The following is a 6,433-nucleotide window of genomic DNA, read 5'->3' on the forward strand; positions in this document are numbered from 1 at the left end:
CAGGTGCCCTTGGCTACATTCCAGGACTTCTGACCCCCCAAGGGGTCTCCGTGGGACTCAGAGCATCCAAGGTGATGCGCTGAGTTCCCACAGCCTCCCAGGACCAAGCTGGCACCAGTGCCAACTTGGGCTGGTTTGAGAGTGCCAAGTACCTCCTGAAAACTGACACCATGAACTAGGGTTGGTGAGTTTTATTTCCCAGGGAAAAGGGGCGGTTTTTGTGTTCTAGGGGCTGTGGCTCAGAGCAGCCTTCTGGCTTTTAAAATTCCGCATATCGCAGGATGCCTCCCAGGACCAAGCTGGCACCAGTGCCAACTCAGGCTGGTTTGAGAGTGCCAAGTACCTCCTGCAAACTGACACCATCAACTAGGGTTAGTGAGTTTTGCTTACCTGGGAAAAGGGGCGGTTTTTTGTTCCAGGGCCGGTGGCTCAGAGCAGCCTTCTGGCTTTTAAAATTCCGCATATCGCAGGATGCCTCCCAGGACCAAGCTGGCACAAGTGCCAACTAGGGCTGGTTTGAGAGTGCCAAGTACCTCCTGCAAACTGACACCATCAACTAGGGTTGGTGAGTTTTATTTCCCAGGGAAAAGGGGCGGTTTTTGTGTTCTAGGGCCTGTGGCTCAGAGCAGCCTTCTGGCTTTTAAAATTCCGCATATCGCAGGATGCCTCCCAGGACCAAGCTGGCACCAGTGCCAACTCAGGCTGGTTTGAGAGTGCCAAGTACCTCCTGCAAACTGACACCATCAACTAGGGTTGGTGAGTTTTATTTCCCAGGGAAAAGGGGCGGGTTTTGTGTTCTAGGGCCGGTGGCTCAGAGCAGCCTTCCGGCTTTTAAAATTCCGCATATCGCAGGATGCCTCCCTGGAACAAGCTGGCACCAGTGCCAACTCAGGCTGGTTTGAGAGTGCCAAGTACCTCCTGCAAACTGACACCATCAACTAGGGTTAGTGAGTTTTGCTTACCTGGGAAAAGGGGCGGTTTTTTGTTCCAGGGCCGGTGGCTCAGAGCAGCCTTCTGGCTCCTAAAATTCCGCATATCGCAGGATGCCTCCCAGGACCAAGCTGGCACCAGTGCCAACTTGGGCTGGTTTGAGAGTGCCAAGTACCTCCTGCAAACTGACACCATCAACTAGGGTTGGTGAGTTTTGCTTACCTGGGAAAAGGGGCGGTTTTTGTGTTCTAGGGGCTGTGGCTCAGAGCAGCCTTCTGGCTTAAAATTCCGCATATCGCAGGATGCCTCCCAGGACCAAGCTGGCACCAGTGCCAAGTCAGGCTGGTTTGAGAGTGCCAAGTACCTCCTGCAAACTGACACCATGAACTAGGGTTGGTGAGTTTTATTTCCCAGGGAAAAGGGGCGGTTTTTGTGTTCTAGGGGCTGTGGCTCAGAGCAGCCTTCTGGCTTAAAATTCCGCATATCGCAGGATGCCTCCCAGGACCAAGCTGGCACCAGTGCCAACTTGGGCTGGTTTGAGAGTGCCAAGTACCTCCTGCAAACTGACACCATCAACTAGGGTTGGTGAGTTTTATTTCCCAGGGAAAAGTGGCGGTTTTTGGTTCTAGGGGCTGTGGCTCAGAGCAGCCTTCTGGCTTTTAAAATTCCGCATATCGCAGGATGCCTCCCAGGACCAAGCTGGCACCAGTGCCAACTTGGGCTGGTTTGAGAGTGCCAAGTACCTCCTGAAAACTGACACCATCAACTAGGGTTGGTGAGTTTTATTTCCCAGGGAAAAGTGGCGGTTTTTGGTTCTAGGGGCTGTGGCTCAGAGCAGCCTTCTGGCCCTAAAATTCCGCATATCGCAGGATGCCTCCCAGGACCAAGCTGGCACCAGTGCCAACTTGGGCTGGTTTGAGAGTGCCAAGTACCTCCTGCAAACTGACACCATCAACTAGGGTTGGTGAGTTTTATTTCCCAGGGAAAATGGGCGGTTTTTGTGTTCTAGGGGCTGTGGCTCAGAGCAGCCTTCTGGCTTTTAAAATTCCGCATATCGCAGGATGCCTCCCAGGACCAAGCTGGCACCAGTGCCAACTTGGGCTGGTTTGAGAGTGCCAAGTACCTCCTGCAAACTGACACCATCAACTAGGGTTGGTGAGTTTTATTTCCCAGGGAAAAGGGGCGGTTTTTGTGTTCTAGGGGCTGTGGCTCAGAGCAGCCTTCTGGCTTTTAAAATTCCGCATATCGCAGGATGCCTCCCAGGACCAAGCTGGCACCAGTGCCAACTTGGGCTGGTTTGAGAGTGCCAAGTACCTCCTGAAAACTGACACCATCAACTAGGGTTGGTGAGTTTTATTTCCCAGGGAAAAGGGGCGGTTTTTGTGTTCTAGGGCCGGTGGCTCAGAGCAGCCTTCCGGCTTTTAAAATTCCGCATATCGCAGGATGCCTCCCAGAACCAAGCTGGCACCAGTGCCAACTTGGGCTGGTTTGAGAGTGCCAAGTACCTCCTGCAAACTGACACCATCAACTAGGGTTGGTGAGTTTTATTTCCCAGGGAAAAGGGGCGGTTTTTCTGTTCTAGGGGCTGTGGCTCAGAGCAGCCTTCTGGCTTTTAAAATTCCGCATATCGCAGGATGCCTCCCAGTACCAAGCTGGCACCAGTGCCAACTTGGGCTGGTTTGAGAGTGCCAAGTACCTCCTGCAAACTGACACCATCAACTAGGGTTGGTGAGTTTTATTTCCCAGGGAAAAGGGGCGGTTTTTGTTGCAGGGCCGTGGCTCAGAGCAGCCTTCTGGCTTTTAAAATTCCGCATATCGCAGGATGCCTCCCAGGACCAAGCTGGCACCAGTGCCAACTTGGGCTGGTTTGAGAGTGCCAAGTACCTCCTGCAAACTGACACCATCAACTAGGGTTGGTGAGTTTTGCTTACCTGGGAAAAGGGGCAACGTTTGTGTTGCAGGGCCGTTGGGTCAGAGCAGCCTTCTGGCTTTTAAAATTCCGCATATCGCAGGATGCCTCCCAGGACCAAGCTGGCACCAGTGCCAACTTGGGCTGGTTTGAGAGTGCCAAGTACCTCCTGAAAACTGACGCCATCAACTAGGGTTGGTGAGTTTTATTTCCCAGGGAAAAGGGGCGGTTTTTCTGTTCTAGGGGCTGTGGCTCAGAGCAGCCTTCTGGCTCCTAAAATTCCGCATATCGCAGGATGCCTCCCAGGACCAAGCTGGCACCAGTGCCAACTTGGGCTGGTTTGAGAGTGCCAAGTACCTCCTGCAAACTGACACCATCAACTAGGGTTGGTGAGTTTTATTTCCCATGGAAAAGGGGCGGTTTTTGTGTTCTAGGGGCTGTGGCTCAGAGCAGCCTTCTGGCTTTTAAAATTCCGCATATCGCAGGATGCCTCCCAGGACCAAGCTGGCACCAGTGCCAACTTGGGCTGGTTTGAGAGTGCCAAGTACCTCCTGAAAACTGACACCATCAACTAGGGTTGGTGAGTTTTGCTTACCTGGGAAAAGGGGCAGCGTTTGTGTTGCAGGGCCGGTGGCTCAGAGCAGCCTTCTGGCTCCTAAAATTCCGCATATCGCAGGATGCCTCCCAGGACCAAGCTGGCACCAGTGCCAACTTGGGCTGGTTTGAGAGTGCCAAGTACCTCCTGAAAACTGACACCATCAACTAGGGTTAGTGAGTTTTGCTTACCTGGGAAAAGGGGCGGTTTTTTGTTCCAGGGCCGGTGGCTCAGAGCAGCCTTCTGGCTTTTAAAATTCCGCATATCGCAGGATGCCTCCCAGGACCAAGCTGGCACCAGTGCCAACTTGGGCTGGTTTGAGAGTGCCAAGTACCTCCTGCAAACTGACACCATCAACTAGGGTTGGTGAGTTTTATTTCCCAGGGAAAAGGGGCGGTTTTTGTGTTCTAGGGGCGGTGGCTCAGAGCAGCCTTCTGGCTTTTAAAATTCCGCATATCGCAGGATGCCTCCCAGGACCAAGCTGGCACCAGTGCCAACTTGGGCTGGTTTGAGAGTGCCAAGTACCTCCTGCAAACTGACACCATCAACTAGGGTTGGTGAGTTTTATTTCCCAGGGAAAAGGGGCGGTTTTTGTGTTCTAGGGGCTGTGGCTCAGAGCAGCCTTCTGGCTTTTAAAATTCCGCATATCGCAGGATGCCTCCCAGGACCAAGCTGGCACCAGTGCCAACTTGGGCTGGTTTGAGAGTGCCAAGTACCTCCTGCAAACTGACACCATGAACTAGGGTTGGTGAGTTTTATTTCCCAGGGATAAGGGGCGGTTTTTGTGTTCTAGGTGCTGTGGCTCAGAGCAGCCTTCTGGCTTTTAAAATTCCGCATATCTCAGGATGCATCCCAGGACCAAGCTGGCACCAGTGCCAACTTGGGCTGGTTTGAGAGTGCCAAGTACCTCCTGCAAACTGACACCATCAATAGGGTTGGTGAGTTTTATTTCCCAGGGAAAAGGGGCGGTTTTTGTGTTCTAGGGCTGTGGCTCAGAGCAGCCTTCTGGCTTTTAAAATTCCGCATATCGCAGGATGCCTCCCAGGACCAAGCTGGCACCAGTTCCAACTTGGGCTGGTTTGAGAGTGCCAAGTACCTCCTGCAAACTGACACCATCAACTAGGGTTGGTGAGTTTTATTTCCCAGGGAAAAGGGGCGGTTTTTGTGTTCTAGGGGCTGTGCCTCAGAGCAGCCTTCTGGCTTTTAAAATTCCACATATCGCAGGATGCCTCCCAGGACCAAGCTGGCACCAGTTCCAACTTGGGCTAGTTTGAGAGTGCCAAGTACCTCCTGAAAACTGACACCATCAACTAGGGTTGGTGAGTTTTATTTCCCAGGGAAAAGGGGCGGTTTTTTGTGTTCTAGGGGGCTGTGGCTCAGAGCAGCCTTCTGGCTTTTAAAATTCCGCATATCGCAGGATGCCTCCCAGGACCAAGCTGGCACCAGTGCCAACTTGGGCTGGTTTGAGAGTGCCAAGTACCTCCTGCAAACTGACACCATCAACTAGGGTTGGTGAGTTTTATTTCCCAGGGAAAAGGGGCGGTTTTTGTGTTCTAGGGGCTGTGGCTCAGAGCAGCCTTCTGGCTTTTAAAATTCCGCATATCGCAGGATGCCTCCCAGGACCAAGCTGGCACCAGTTCCAACTTGGGCTGGTTTGAGAGTGCCAAGTACCTCCTGCAAACTGACACCATCAACTAGGGTTGGTGAGTTTTATTTCCCAGGGAAAAGGGGCGGTTTTTGTGTTCTAGGGCCGGTGGCTCAGAGCAGCCTTCTGGCTTTTAAAATTCCGCATATCGCAGGATGCCTCCCAGGACCAAGCTGGCACCAGTGCCAAGTCAGACTAGTTTGAGAGTGCCAAGTACCTCCTGAAAACTGACACCATGAACTAGGGTTGGTGAGTTTTATTTCCCAGGGTAAAGGGGCGGATTTTGTGTTCTAGGGGCTGTGGCTCAGAGCAGTCTTCTGGCTCCTAAAATTCCGCATATCGCAGGATGCCTCCTAGGAACAAGCTGGCACCAGTGCCAAGTCAGGCTAGTTTGAGAGTGCCAAGTACCTCCTGAAAACTGACACCATGAACTAGGGTTGGTGAGTTTTATTTCCCAGGGAAAAGGGGCGGATTTTGTGTTCTAGGGGCTGTGGCTCAGAGCAGTCTTCTGGCTCCTAAAATTCCGCATATCGCAGGATGCCTCCTAGGACCAAGCTGGCACCAGTCCCAAGTCAGGCGGGTTAGAGAGTGCCAAGTACCTCCTGCAAACTGACACCATGAACTAGGGTTGGTGAGTTTTATTTCCCAGGGAAAAGGGGCGGTTTTTGTGTTCTAGGGGCTGTGGCTCAGAGCAGCCTTCTGGCTTTTAAAATTCCGCATATCGCAGGATGCCTCCTAGGACCAAGCTGGCACCAGTGCCAACTTGGGCTGGTTTGAGAGTGCCAAGTACCTCCTGCAAACTGACACCATGAACTAGGGTTGGTGAGTTTTATTTCCCAGGGAAAAGGGGCGGTTTTTTGTTCTAGGGGCTGTGGCTCAGAGCAGCCTTCTGGCTTTTAAAATTCCGCATATCGCAGGATGCCTCCCAGGACCAAGCTGGCACCAGTGCCAACTTGGGCTGGTTTGAGAGTGCCAAGTACCTCCTGAAAACTGACACCATGAACTAGGGTTGGTGAGTTTTATTTCCCAGGGAAAAGGGGCGGTTTTTGTGTTCTAGGGGCTGTGGCTCAGAGCAGCCTTCTGGCTTTTAAAATTCCGCATATCGCAGGATGCCTCCTAGGAACAAGCTGGCACCAGTGCCAACTTGGGCTGGTTTGAGAGTGCCAAGTACCTCCTGCAAACTGACACCATGAACTAGGGTTAGTGAGTTTTGCTTACCTGGCAAAAGGGGCGGTTTTTTGTTCCAGGGCCTGTGGCTCAGAGCAGCCTTCTGGCTTTTAAAATTCCACATATCGCAGGATGCCTCCCAGGACCAAGCTGGCACCAGTGCCAACTTGGGCTGGTTGAGAGTGCC

The 6,433-nt window shown here is 52.5% G+C and overlaps 3 long non-coding RNA genes across 7 annotated transcripts; 1 reads left to right on the plus strand and 2 right to left on the minus strand.

Annotated features, from left to right (window-relative positions):
- Positions 1-295: 295 nt before the first annotated feature.
- On the minus strand, positions 296-1,210 carry LOC127061245 (uncharacterized). Its single transcript, XR_007780682.1, has 3 exons — positions 1,153-1,210; positions 963-1,115; positions 296-353 (listed from the first exon to the last, which is right to left on the minus strand). It is a non-coding gene; the product is annotated as an uncharacterized LOC127061245 (long non-coding RNA).
- Positions 337-2,086, plus strand: LOC127061244 (uncharacterized). Its single transcript, XR_007780681.1, has 3 exons — positions 337-371; positions 662-756; positions 1,991-2,086. It is a non-coding gene; the product is annotated as an uncharacterized LOC127061244 (long non-coding RNA).
- Positions 1,919-5,833, minus strand: LOC127061243 (uncharacterized). 5 transcript variants are annotated; one of them, XR_007780677.1, is made up of 4 exons: positions 5,679-5,833; positions 3,626-4,150; positions 3,435-3,588; positions 1,919-2,254 (listed from the first exon to the last, which is right to left on the minus strand). It is a non-coding gene; the product is annotated as an uncharacterized LOC127061243 (long non-coding RNA). The 5 variants fall into 5 exon arrangements; XR_007780680.1 differs by having other exon boundaries at positions 3,626-3,959; positions 5,679-5,832; XR_007780679.1 differs by lacking the exon at positions 5,679-5,833 and adding an exon at positions 5,488-5,535.
- Between the last annotated feature and the right edge of the window lie 600 nt (positions 5,834-6,433).

The sequence above is a fragment of the Serinus canaria genome, unplaced genomic scaffold (assembly GCF_022539315.1).
Source record: "Serinus canaria isolate serCan28SL12 unplaced genomic scaffold, serCan2020 HiC_scaffold_346, whole genome shotgun sequence".
NCBI classification, from domain to species: Eukaryota; Metazoa; Chordata; class Aves; order Passeriformes; family Fringillidae; genus Serinus; species Serinus canaria.